The 14,511-nt window shown below is 35.5% G+C and overlaps 1 protein-coding gene, 1 long non-coding RNA gene and 3 other non-coding genes across 5 annotated transcripts in view; 1 reads left to right on the plus strand and 4 right to left on the minus strand.

Moving 5' to 3' along the window:
- LOC137487288 (uncharacterized) overlaps window positions 1-14,511 on the plus strand; it is a 372,332-nt gene that overhangs the window by 143,686 nt on the left and 214,135 nt on the right. The gene's annotated exons all lie outside the window — the stretch shown is intronic.
- On the minus strand, window positions 6,077-8,188 carry LOC148682329 (uncharacterized). Its single transcript, XR_015942996.1, has 2 exons — window positions 6,754-8,188; window positions 6,077-6,367 (listed from the first exon to the last, which is right to left on the minus strand). It is a non-coding gene; the product is annotated as an uncharacterized LOC148682329 (long non-coding RNA).
- Window positions 9,669-9,742, minus strand: trnat-cgu (transfer RNA threonine (anticodon CGU)). Its single transcript has one exon. It is a non-coding gene; the product is annotated as a tRNA-Thr (tRNA).
- On the minus strand, window positions 13,293-13,364 carry trnap-cgg (transfer RNA proline (anticodon CGG)). The gene has a single exon. It is a non-coding gene; the product is annotated as a tRNA-Pro (tRNA).
- On the minus strand, window positions 14,254-14,325 carry trnap-agg (transfer RNA proline (anticodon AGG)). Its single transcript has one exon. It is a non-coding gene; the product is annotated as a tRNA-Pro (tRNA).

The following is a 14,511-nucleotide window of genomic DNA, read 5'->3' on the forward strand; positions in this document are numbered from 1 at the left end:
TCACAAAAAATGAAAATTTTGTGAAAAATCACAAAAAAATGAAAATTTTTTGAAAAATCGCAAAATATATATTTTTTTGAAAAATCGCAAAACATGAAAAATTTTTGAAAAATCACAAAAAATGGTTTTTTTTGAAAAATCGCAAAATCACAAAAAATGAAAATTTTGTGAAAAATCACAAAAAATAAAAATTTTTTGAAAAATCGCAAAATATGAAATTTTTTTGAAAAATCGCAAAATATGAAAATTTTTGAAAAATCACAAAAAATGAAATTTTTTGGAAAAATCACAAAACATGAAAATTTGAAAAATCGCAAAACATGAAAATTTTTTGAAAAATCGCAAAACAAAAACTTTTTGAAAAATCGCAAAATATATTTTTTTTTGAAAAATCGCAAAACATGAAAATTTTTTGAAAAATCGCAAAAATGGAAATTTTTTGAAAAATCACAAAATATGAACAATTTTTGAAAAATCGCAAAAAATGAAAAATTTTTGAAAAATCGCAAAATATGAAAATTTTTTGAAAAATTGCAAAATTTAATAATTTTTTGAAAAATCGCAAAACATGAAAATTTTTTGAAAAATCGCAAAACATGAAATTTTTTTGAAAAATCGCAAAATATAATTTTTTTTGAAAAATCGCAAAACATGAAAATTTTTTGAAAAATCACAAAAAATTATTTTTTTTGAAAAATCGCAAAATCACAAAAAATGAAAATTTTGTGAAAAATCACAAAAAATGAAAATTTTTTGAAAAATCGCAAAATATGAAATTTTTTTGAAAAATCGCAAAATATGAAAATTTTTGAAAAATCACAAAAAATGAAAATTTTTTGAAAAATCACAAAAATCGCAAAACATGAAAATTTTTTGAAAAATCGCAAAACATAAAAACTTTTTGAATAATCGCAAAATATATATTTTTTTGAAAAATCGCAAAACATGAAAATTTTTTGAAAAATCGCAAAAAATGGTTTTTTTTGAAAAATCGCAAAATCACAAAAAATGAAAATTTTGTGAAAAATCACAAAAAATAAAAATTTTTTGAAAAATCGCAAAATATGAAATTTTTTTGAAAAATCGCAAAATATGAAAATTTTTGAAAAATCACAAAAAATGAAATTTTTTTGAAAAATCACAAAACATGAAAATTTGAAAAATCGCAAAACATGAAAATTTTTTGAAAAATCGCAAAACAAAAACTTTTTGAAAAATCGCAAAATATATTTTTTTTTGAAAAATCGCAAAACATGAAAATTTTTTGAAAAATCGCAAAAATGGAAATTTTTTGAAAAATCACAAAATATGAACAATTTTTGAAAAATCGCAAAAAATGAAAAATTTTTGAAAAATCGCAAAATATGAAAATTTTTTGAAAAATTGCAAAATTTAATAATTTTTTGAAAAATCGCAAAACATGAAAATTTTTTGAAAAATCGCAAAACATGAAATTTTTTTGAAAAATCGCAAAATATAATTTTTTTTGAAAAATCGCAAAACATGAAAATTTTTTGAAAAATCACAAAAAATTATCTTTTTTGAAAAATCGCAAAATCACAAAAAATGAAAATTTTGTGAAAAATCACAAAAAATGAAAATTTTTTGAAAAATCGCAAAATATGAAATTTTTTTGAAAAATCGCAAAATATGAAAATTTTTGAAAAATCACAAAAAATGAAAATTTTTTGAAAAATCACAAAAATCGCAAAACATGAAAATTTTTTGAAAAATCGCAAAACATAAAAACTTTTTGAATAATCGCAAAATATATATTTTTTTGAAAAATCGCAAAACATGAAAATTTTTTGAAAAATCGCAAAAAATGGAAATTTTTTGAAAAATCACAAAATATGAACAATTTTTGAAAAATCGCAAAAAATGAAAAATTTTTGAAAAATCGCAAAATATGAAGTTTTTGAAAAATCGCAAAAAATGAAAAATTTTTGAAAAATCGCAAAATATGAAAATTTTTTGAAAAATTGCAAAATATAAAAATTTTTTGAAAAATCGCAAAACATGAAAATTTTTTGAAAAATCGCAAAACATGAAAATTTTTTGAAAAATCGCAAAATATATAATTTTTTTGAAAAATCGCAAAACATGAAATTTTTTTGAAAATCGCAAAATCACAAAAAATGAAAAATTTTTGAAAAATTGCAAAATATGAAAATATTTTTAAAAATCACAAAAAATGAAAAATTTTTGAAAAATCGCAAAATATAAAAATTTTTTGAAAAATCACAAAAACTGAAAAATTTTAGCAAAATCGCGAAATATGAACAACTTTTGAAAAATCGCAAAAAATGAAAAATTTTTGAAAAATCGCAAAAAATTAACATTTTTTGAAAAATCACAAAAAATTAAAATTTTTTGAAAAATCACAAAAAATGAAAATTTTTTGAAAAATCGCAAAATATAAAAATTTTTTGAAAAATCACAAAAACTGAAAAATTTTTGCAAAATCGCGAAATATGAACAACTTTTGAAAAATCGCAAAAAAATGAAAATTTTTTGAAAAATCGCAAAATATGAAATTTTTTTGAAAAATCACAAAAAATGAACATTTTTTGAAAAATCACAAAATATAAAATTTTTTTGAAAAATCACAAAATCTGAATAATTTTTGAAAAATCGCAAAATATGAAAAATTTTTGAAAAATCGCAAAAAAATGAAAATTTTTTGAAAAATCGCAAAATATGAAAATTTTTGGAAAATTCGCAAAAAATGAAAATTTTTGGAAAAATCACAAAAAATGAAATTTTTTGAAAAATCACAAAAAATGAAAATTTTTTGAAAAATCGCAAAAAATCACAAAAAATGAAAATTTTTTGAAAAATCGTCAAATATGAAAATCACAAAAAATCAAGAAAAATTAATTTTTTAAAAAAATAACGAAAAATCACGAAAAATGAAATTTTTTTGAAAAATCATAAAAAAATGAAAAAATCATGAAAAATCATAAAAGATGAAAAAATCTTGAAAAATCATGAAAAAATCTTGAAAAATCACCAAAAATCATGAAAAATTCACCAAAAATCATGAAAAATTATCTGTACAAACAGTAAAAAATACAGATAGTGCAAAAACAATGACAGTGCAAATACAACGACAGTACAAATAACAGACAAATAAAATGACAATGTGAAATTGACAGCGATATGTACAATGAATAGGTGTCCACATAGTTGTAGGCAGTGTTGTTTCAAGTATGGATTGGCTTAAGGTCAGTGCATGCTACATATCGATGGTGTGCAGTGAGGGTATGGAACAGCCTGTGTGTTAAGTGTTCATCAGCCTGATAGTCTGAGGGAAGAAACTTTCCTTTAGCCGGCTGGTGCGTAACCAGATGCTGCGGAACCATCTGCCTGAGGGTAGCAGACGGTTTTGTCTGTATAATTGTACATGTTAAACTAATTTAAATTAGAAGTCCACTAAATGTTCATTAACTAAAGTCACAGCAAAAGGTGCTACAATTAAAGTAGAAATGCCAAAGTTCCACTGCTTTTTCTGTGACAGCTGTAGGGCTCGTCGGGGGATTGAACCCAGGACCTCTCGCATCCTAAGCGAGAATCATACCCCTTGACAAACGAGCCCTGAAGAAAGACCCTGCTGTGCCAAAAAAAATTCTTACTTTTTTATAAATACTTTTTGTTCTTGTTGTTTTTAGTATGTGCCACCTGGGTTGTCTTTGATGCAGTCCCTTTTAAGTTGGCTGTGCAGCACAATCCACAATAGCGATCTGCTAAAAAGATTCAGAGTGAGCTTCTGTTTAGAATACAGTTAAAAGCATCAGTCTGCAATATTAGAAAACCAGTAAAACAACTCAGGTGGACCTATAGAAAGCCAGGTAAGCCATTTTGAACAATGCCATAATGAAAAGATTTATTTATTTACATTAATCCATGCATCTCTTTATTTAGGCTATTTGCTTTATACGAGCTTACATGTCCTACAAATTTATTAATAGGACATACCCTATTAATAAACCGCCATGTTGTGAAACCGAAAGCAAAGCATCCAGTAAAAATTCATGTCTGGGGAGCCATATTCCATCAGGGACCTGGACCGCTAGTTGTGTTAGAAGGTTAGTTCAAATCTCTTTAATATGATTGAATCGTTTCTTTGCAGTTTCTTTATTTATATATATATATATATATTTTTTTTTCTATTTTCAGGAATTATGGACAGATGTTTTTACGAAGACACTATAATAAAATTCAATCAGGCTCCATACGTAAAACAACACTTTAAGAACCATATCACTTCTTCCAAGGTAGATACAGTATGTAGGCCTACTGTACCAACTGAGTGTGTGTGTGTATACATGTTCACTGATGTGTGTGTGTGTGTGTATACATGTTCACTGATGTGTGTGTGCACACGTTCACTGCTGTGTGTGTGTGTGCGCGCACACGTTCACTGCTGTGTGTGTTGAACTTTTTTATCAATCTTGATGATTATTGAATATTTAATAAAGTTAACACATTGCTTAAAGGGCACATAGTTTACCCCTTTTTTAATGATTTAACATTATTATTATGGTTCTTCTGAGTGTGCCAGTCTAGGTTCAGTTCAAAACACAATCCAGATTTTTTTATTATAATGTGTTATAATGTGTCATTTTAAGGGCGTGTACACAGCTCGCTGTTTTACATTTACATTTAGTCATTTAGCAGACGCTTTTATCCAAAGCGACTAACAAATGAGGACAAGGAAGCAATTATCACAACTATAAGAGCAACAATAAATAAGTGCTGTAGGCAAGTTTCAGGGCTGTAAAGTCTAAGAAGGAAAGCATTAGTAATGTAAGAATTTTTTTTTTTTTTTTTTTTGAGTACAGTTAGTGGTATAGCTAGAGGCAATTGCAGATTAGGAAGTGAAGAGAAGACTAAATAGTTGAGTTTTAAGTTGTTTCTTGAAGACAGCAAGTGACTCGTTCTGTTGCAGTTAGGGAGTTCATTCCACCAACTGGGCAGATTGAATGCGAGAGTTCGGGAAAGTGATTACTTCCCTCTTTGGGATGGAACCACGAGGCGACGTTTATTCACAGAACGCAAGTTTCTTGAGGGCATATAAATCTGCAGAAGTGAGAGCAGATAAGAGGGAGCAAAGCCAGAGGTTGCTTTGTAGGCAAACATCAGAGCTTTGAATTTGATGCGAGCAGCAACTGGCAGCCAGTGCAAACGGGTGAGTAGCGGAGTGACATGTGCTCTTTTCAATTCATTAAAGACCACTCATGCTGCTACGTTCTGGAGTAGCTGAAGGGACTTGAAGGAAGGAAGACAGTTGTCTTTATTTGAATGGTTTCGTGAGGATGTGATGGTGTGCTTTATCTGGCTGATTCCTGCTGAAGTGGGCGGGTTGTGTGATGTTTGATTCGGGGGATGTTATGGGGCGGGGTTTGCGTGACGTGCTGCGAGCTACTAGCCCGACAGTGGAAACGCAACATGATTTCGGCCTCACTGCTTAACCTCCTGGGCAATTGCCCCGGCTCATCCTGGCTCGCACTGGCCTCAGCTCACAGCCTAGAAGTCCAATGAACTATCCATTGCACCACAGAGCTCCTGCCTCTAGCACTGTTGCACAGAAAGCAATTTTTGGTACTCTCTGGCCCATAAAAGCACAGCTCACTGCAGATAAAGTACTGCTGGGATTCATACATAGGATCTTCTGTTTACTAGACAGGTGTTTTGACCAACTAAGCCACAAAACCAGACAGGGGGTATCTGTTTAATCGAAAAAAGAAACGGTAAAAACGGTAGCACTGCATGTTTGAATGTCTAGACTTAAAAATTTTAAAGTCCAATTGGTTACGCATCACCATACCATGCTATATAATGCCATCGTCCAAAACCCTCTTAATAGTACAATATTAAAATTGTTTTATTATTTAATATATAATCAAGGTTTCCCTTCTTAAACCAATTAACTTCTCTCTATAAAGCTTCAAAAATTGCAACAAATGAACACTCCAATGAAACAATGTACAAATAAAAATGAAAATAAAACATTTACTTAAAACATTTCAAATTTTCCCAAAAGTCCAGTACAGGTGATGAACACTCAAAAAGATTCTTTTGCAAAACAACTAGGTTGCAAATTCAGTTCCAGAGATCCAGGATGTTGCACTTGTGAGTTTGTTGTAAATTTACACTCTTACCATGACGCTGAATAGGTTTCACTTTGTATCTTTCCAACAGGTGTATCCAAAAAATCCACTTAATGGGAGGCTCGACAGTCCAACTCCACAATTAGACACGCACCGATGGAAGTTGAGACAATCCAAATCCAGAAAAGAGTTCACACTTCAATTAATTTGAATGCAGAGCAGATCACATTCAGCAACTGACTTCAATAGAACATCTCACCGATGAAAAACCAGAAGAAGATGCACAAGCAAACAAACAAAGGGGAGAAAAAAACCATTAGCATTTTACAGTGTATGCATTATCTCAGCTTAACACATTTGTAAATAAACAGCAACAATAAATGACCATGTATATGCTTCTCTCTGCTGAATTTCTGTGTTTTTCCTACTTCTTTCTCCTATTTGGCATTTTCTTTTTACAAATGACAGCATTTTACTTAAACTCTCTCACTTAAACTTTACACAATCACTTGTATAATACTGTGTATAATACTGTGTTTTTACTAGACCAAACAAATGGTTAATTAATGAAACACATTTTTGACACTAGTTTTAATCATGTTATAATGAAAACAATAAAAAAAAAAAAACACGAACTCACCAAGGAAATCATTCAAAATCAAAGCGAAAAGCCAGGAAAACTCCAGGGGGCACTCGTGTGCAGATTTCACTCACAGATACAAATCTTGTTTTTTTCTCTCAATCCTTCATTAAAGATATATGATAGAAATCATTTCAGCATCTTATTAATGGTCAGTTTTTACAGTTAATACACATTTAAAACATTAAAATATATATTTACATTTACATTTAGTCATTTAGCAGACGCTTTTATCCAAAGCGACTTACAAATGAGGACAAGGAAGCAACTTACACAACTAAGAGCAACAATGAATAAGTGCTGTAGGCAAGTTTCAGGTCTGTAAAGTCTAAGAAGGGAAGTATTAGTAGTATTAGTATTAGTATTTTTTTTTTTTTGTGGGTACAGTTAGTGTGATATTCAGAGAGGCAATTGCAGATTAGGAAGTGAAGTGGAGACTAAATAGTTGAGTTTTTAGTCGTTTCCTGAAAGTAGCGAGTGACTCTGCTGTTCTTATGCAGTTAGGGAGTTCATTCCACCAACTGGGCAGATTGAGCGTGAGCATTCGCGAAAGTGATTTCTTCCCTCTTTGGGATGGAACCACGAGGCGGCGTTCGTTCACAGAACGCAAGTTTCTGGAGGGCACATAGATCTGCAGAAGTGAGAGCAGATAAGAAGGAGCAAGGCCAGAAGTCACTTTGTAGGCAAACATCAGAGCTTTGAATTTGATGTGAGCAGCAACTGGCAGCCAGTGCAAACGGACTAGCAGCGGAGTGACATGTGCTCATTTCGGTTCATTGAAGACCACTCGTCTGCTGCATTCTGGAGCAGTTGAAGAGGCTTGATAGAGTTAGCTGGAAGCCCAGCTAGTAGAGAGTTGCAGTAATCCAGTTTGGAGAGAACAAGAGCTTGAACAAGGAGTTGAGCTGCATGTTCAGAAAAGAAGGGTCGGATCTTTCTGATGTTATAGAGTGCGAATCTGCACGATCGAGCAGTTCTAGAAATGTGTTCAGAGAAGTTTAGTTGGTCATCAATCGTTACTCCAAGGCTTTTCACCATTTTGGATGCAGTAATGGTTGCCCCGTCCATCTGGATTGAAAAATTATGGTGTAGAGTCGGGTTAGCAGAAACTACAAGAATTTCCGTTTTTGCGAGGTTCAGCTGAAGATGATGATCTTTCATCCAGTGTGAAATATCCAACAGGCAGGCTGAGATGCGAGCTGGAACCGAGGGATCATCAGGATGAAAAGAGAGGTATAGCTGGGTATCATCAGCATAGCAGTGGTAGGAGAATCCATTTCTCTGGATGACTGGTCCTAGAGATGATGTGTAGATGGAGAAGAGAAGTGGCCCAAGAACAGAGCCTTGAGGCCTTGATATATATCTAATAGTTTTCTACTGTTATTAATTTAAAAACTTACATCTCTGCATTCCCTTGCGAACACTGAATCACCATAGCAACGGTAAACACAAGCTAACAGACGAGAGAGAGATTTGTTATTGTTTGTAAATCTGATCTGCTATAGTGTAAGGCACGATGATGTTATTCTAAAGCACTATTCCCTTGAATGCTGTTTAATACTCGATTATGAATTATTTAAATAAATAAATAATTTTAATATATATTATTTAATCGAGTACTCTGCCAATGTTTTTTTTTCATATTTATAAGGGTGTTTCTATTTGCTCTATTGCTGTGTACTACCCACTAGTAACCTGGGTTACAACTGACTATATATAAATCAGTTGACATTATTAAGGCATTTATTGGGTACAATTGCTACTTTTTTACTGTCATTCATTGTGTTTTGGTCATTATCAATGCACTGTCACTTTAATTGAGCGTGAGCAGCGCGTCAAAAATAGACCCGGCGCCAAAACTATCGCTGCACTGCTGCTTCAGCGACGCTCACGCCTCGCTCTGACGCGCTGCTGTTGCGTGCAGTATGAAAGCTCTAATCTGTTAACATGGACGCCGAAAAAACACGCGCTGCTGGCGCTTGCGGTTTGAAACAGCCGTTAGTCTTAACACTAAAAGAAAAAAACTGTGGATACGATACTTCCAAACGCAGTTTCATCTAAGACAGTGGGGGGAAGCAAAATTTACTATGCTTTCAACTCAGTTACTTTACACATGCATAAAGAGGCTCTTGTATGACAAATCCAAAAGGTGTGATCTTAACAATAGGTGGCGGTCACTTTTGCCCTAAACCACAGGTTGCCTTCGAGTCATTACTTAAGTCCACTCGGCCTTGCACCGTTTTATAATCTTCCTTATTTAAAACAGCTCAATTAAGTCATCGGCTTCATTGTAGTGTACCCCTAGTATCTGAGCCTGCACTGCGCAATGAAAGAAAGAAGCAAAACGGGATGGACAGATGCCTGAAATGTTAGAAACCCACCACACCTTAAGTCAGTGAAGAAAAGGGGCAAAGCTTGACACTCTTGTGGGACTCGAACCTACAACCTTTGAATGGCTCACCTCACAGCCTAGAGGTCCAATAAGCTATCCATTGCACCACAGAAACTGCACCAAAAAGCACTTTTTGGGACTCTCTGGCCCATGAAAGAACAGCCAACTGCAGACAAAGTACTGCTGGGAGTTGAACTCAGGATCTGCTGTTTACTAGACAGGCGCTTTGACCAACTAAGCCACAGGGTCAAACGATGTTGACAAGGGCTAATTGTTTAATCGAAAAAAGAAAAAAAAAAACTAACAATGGCAGCGCTGCATGTGTGAATGTCTGGACTTGAAATATTAAAGTCCAATTGGTTAGGCATTACCACATTATGCTATATAAAGCCATCGTCCAAAGTCCTCTTAAACGTGTAGCGTTCTTAAGGATTTGAGTTTTGTTTAGAAACCGACTGCTAAACATCCCGCTGCGTAAACACTCGTAACTCTTAAGAAAAAGCAACGCTGGCACATGTACAATAGGCACTGCTGGGACTTGAACCCAGGATCTCCTGTTTACGAGACAGGCGCTTTGACCAACTAAGCCACAGCACTAAAGCTGAAATGAAGGCAAGACGGTTTTGCACACAGAGACTAAAAAAAGACAGCAAGTCTAAAATGGCAATCAAAGAGGTTGTTTAAGTCTATTTGTCGCACTATTCATTAGGCCTCAAAGCTATACAATTTTATTATGCATTCCGGTCAGCTCTATAAAACTAGCGCATTCACCACCTGGATCAATTTAGCCCAGGATCTCCTGTTTACAAGAGAGGCGCTTCGACCAGCTAAGCCACAGCACCACAATGAATGACCGTAAGAGACATTTGCCCGATAACAAAAAACGAAGAAGAACAAACCAATACACAACAAAAACCAGCATGTCAGGATGCAGAAAATGCCGACAAGATGGACGTGGTCTTTTAGAGTCCGGATGATTATGTCTCAAACCTGACCAGTAACCTGGCCTCTGTTCAAGATCAAAGCAAAAAATGCATTGATTTATTTTTATTTAATCTACCCTTAATCATGTGTCAAGTGTTTTTTGGAATCTCCAGTTTCATTACATCCAAACCCAGATTCAGCTTGGAAAATGGAAATCTGAGGGAAAGGTGCAATTTGGATTTGAATCTAGCACCTGCTGTTCCCAAGACAGGTGCTCTGGCCAACTTAGTCTTAACACTAAAAGAAGAAAACCTCTGGACACGATACTTCCAAACGCAGTTTCATCTAAGACAGTGGGGGAAAAGCAAAATTTACTATGCTTTCTACTTAGTTACTTTGCACATGCATAAAGAGGCTCTTGTACGACTATTCCAAAAGGCGTGATCTCAACAATAGGTGGTAGACACTTTTGCCCAAAACCACAGGTTGCCTTTGAGTCATTCCTTAAGCTTACTTGGCCCTACACCGTTTTCTAATCTCCCTTATTTAAAACAGCTCAATTAAGTCATCGGCTTCATTGTAGAGTACCCCTAGTATCTGAGCCTGCACTGCGCAATGAAATTAAAAAGCAGAACAGGATGGACAGATGCCAAAAATGTTGGAAACGCACCACTCCTAAGTCAGTGAAGAAAAAGGGCAAAGCTTGCAACGCTGGTGGGACTTGAACTCAAAACCTTTAAATGACTCAGTTCACAGCCAAGAAGTCCAATGCGCTATCCATTATCTTAGATTAAATGATTTCCATTTTTCGAGCTGACAGAGGGTTTGGATGTAATGAAACTGGATATTCCAAAAAACACTTAACACATGATTAAGGGTAGATTAAATAAAAATAAAATAATGCATTTTTTGCTTTGATCTTGAACAGAGGCCAGGTTACCGGTCAGGTTTGAGACATGATCATCCAGACTCTAAAAGACCACGTCCGTCTTGTCAGCATTTTCTGCATCCTGACATGCTGGTTTTTGTTGTGTATTTATTTCTTCTTCGATTTTTGTTATCGGGCAAATGTCTCTTACAATTAATTTTTGTGGCGCTGTGGCTTAGCTGGTCAAAATGCCTTGTAAACAGGAGATCCTGGGCTCAAATCCCAGCAGCGCCTTAGTTCAGGTGGTGCGTGTGCTTTTTTTATACAGATTAACGAAATTAATTATAAAACTGTATAGCTTTGAGGCATAATGGATAGTGCGACAAAATGAGTTACATTTGAGAGCTCATCTGATTCACAACTAGTTGACTGCACACCCATGTTTTTAAGTTGTTTATCTCCCCCTCCATATTCTCCATTCCTCAAACCTATTAAGGATTTTTTTCCTGCCTAGAGATGAAAAGTGTATGACCGAAATCCAAACACATGTATACCCCTTCTCCAAGCTATAGCAGTTGATGCTTTTCGTGGCTGGATTTGCCATGCAAGGTGACATTTGCCCCACTGCTTGGCCACACCAATACAGAAAAGAGAAGGCAGTATAGCTGTTTTTTTATTTATTTATTTTTTTACTGTAACTGTATTTAGTAAATACTTCTGTTGATGGTATATGTAGACCACATTTTCTGCAACTTTGTGTTGGTTGGGATGAACACTGTGTACGCTGTTTTTGTGAGGAAAATACAGTAAAATATATTTGGTATTTGTTTGTTTTGTATTAAAACAATTTTCGAAAAATTTTACAATGGACTTCTGTAGGTCTATGTACTGTCTGTAGTAAGTGTAACACTGAACAGAAGAAGGCTTACAGAAAGTCATTATGATGAATAGAGAAGAAGTGGTCATAGTGTTTTACATTAAGCACATTAGTGTTCAACTGATCTTATGAATATCTACTAATGTGATGGCTTGTGTGTGTTATTTGAAAACAAAATACCTTTTTGAGAAGAAATCACATTGTTTTGAACTTATAGTTTCATTTTGCAGAAGAATTGAAGAGTTTTGCCCAATGTGTGTGTGTTTTGTGATTTGTGTGTAGAGTTCTGACAATATGAGACATGCTTTCAGAAAATGTGTGTAAACAACTGGAAAAAACTGTAAACAACCTCTTTGGTTGTCATTTTAAGACCTCCAGGAACAAGTTTGGTGACCCCTGGCTTAAAAGCATAGTTCTCTCAGACAGCAACTTTACAGGGCAACACTATATGCTGAATGGCTCAACCGAAATTTTAACCTGTTATTTCTCACGGAATGAACGAGAATCATACTCCTAGACAAGCAAGCCACTATGCAAAGTAATGTTTTGTGGCGACACTTTATGCTGGCAAACTGGAATTCTTCGAAAGACATTTTTATGAAAGACATAATGTGCTGTAAAACGCAGGACACCTGCAAGGTCTCATCGGGTATTTGAACCTGGGACCTCTCACACCAGAAGCGAGAATCACACCCCTAGACCAATGAGCCACTAAAGTGATAGGATTTCACATGGCGTCAGAAGCATCAAATAGTCAGAAATCTTTCTCTAAAGGGAATCAAGGGCACCCTAAGCGAGAATCATACCCCTAGACCAACAAACCACAAAAGCTTGAATATTTCACAAGACTTCAGAAGCAACAGATGGTCAGAAATCCTTATCTAACAAACATTGAAGCAGGGCTTTTGCTTCATTTGGACCCAGGACTTCTACAATGGTTCGTCCAGGATTTGAAAACGGGACCTCTCGCACCTTATGCGAGAATCAAGCCCGTAGACCAACAAGCTACTGCAAAACAGCCACTTTACATGGCAATACTATCTGCTGACAAACTGGAATTCTTCAAAAGACATTTTTACGAAAGACATAATGAATTTCACAAGGTGTCAGATAGTCAGAAATCTTTCGCTAACGAATCAAGGGCACCCTAAGTGAGAATCATACCCCTAGACCACCGAGCCACTACAAAACAGCAAATTTATATGGCAACACTATCTGCTGACAAACTGGCATTCTCAGAAAAAAGGCCTCTGTGTAAGCCACAACGACCTTACAAAACAGCAGACAAGTGTAAGGGCTCAACCGAAATTTGAATGTGGGATTTTTCATTGCATGAACGAAAATCATACTCCTAGACCAGCAAGCCACTATGCAAAGGAATGTTTTATGTGGTGACACTATCTGCTGACAAACTGGAATTCTTCGAAAGACATTTTAATGAAAGACATAGTGCCCTATAAAACACATAACATCTGTATGGGCTCATCCGGGATTTGAAACCGGGACCTCTCACACCCGAAGCGAGAATCATACCCCTAGACCAACGAGCCACTAAGTTGAATTCATTTCACATGGCGTCAGAAGCATCAGATAGTCAGAAAACTTTCTCTAACGAATCAAGGGCACCCTAAGCGAGAATCATACCCCTAGACCAACAAGCCACTGCAAAACAGTAACTTTATATGGCAACACTATCAGCTGACGAACTGGCATTCTCAGAAAAAAGGCCTCTGTGTCAGCCACAACGACCTTACAAAACAGCGGACAACTGTAAGGGCTCAACCGAAATTTGAATCTGGGATTTCTCACGGCATGAACGAGAATCATACTCCTAGACCAGCAAGCCACTATGCAAGAAATATTTTATGTGGCGACACTATCTGCTGACAAAGTGGAATTCTTCGAAAGACATTTTAATGAAAGACATAGTGCCCTGTAAAACACATAACACCTGTAAGGACTCGTCTGGGATTTGAACCCGGGACCTCTCACACCCGAAGCGAGATTCATACCCCTAGACCAACAAGCCACCAAATTGAATTAATTTCACATGATGTCAGAAGCATCAGATAGTCAGAAAACTTTCTCTAACGAATCAAGGGCACCCTAAGCGAGAATCATACCCCTAGACCAACGAGCCACTGCAATACAGTAACTTTATATGGCAACACTATCAGCTGATGAACTGGCATTCTCAGAAAAAAGCCCTCTGTGTAAGCCACAACGCCCTTACAAAACAGCAGACAACTGTAAGGGCTCAACCGAAATTTGAATCTGGGATTTCTCACGGCATGAACGAGAATCATAGTCCTAGACAACCAAACCACTATGCAAAGGAATGCTTTATGTGCCGACACTATCTGCTGACAAACTGGAATTCTTCGAAAAACATTTTTTATGAAAGCCATAATGCCCTGTAAAACAACAGAATAACTGCAAGGGCTCGTCCGGGATTTGAACCCGGGACCTCTCGCACCCTAAGCGAGAATCATACCTCTAGACCAACGAGCCACAAAAGCTTGAATATTTTACAAGACATCAGAAGGAACAGATGGGCTTTTGCTTCATTTGGACCCGGGACTTCTGCAATGGTTCGTCCAGGGTTTGAAAACGGGACCTCTCGCACCTTAAGCGAGAATCATGCCCGTAGACCAACGAGCAACTGCAAAATAGCCACTTTACATGGCAACACTATCT

This window comes from Danio rerio, chromosome 4, assembly GCF_052040795.2.
Source record: "Danio rerio strain M-AB ecotype USA chromosome 4, GRCz13ab, whole genome shotgun sequence".
Taxonomy (NCBI): Eukaryota; Metazoa; Chordata; class Actinopteri; order Cypriniformes; family Danionidae; genus Danio; species Danio rerio.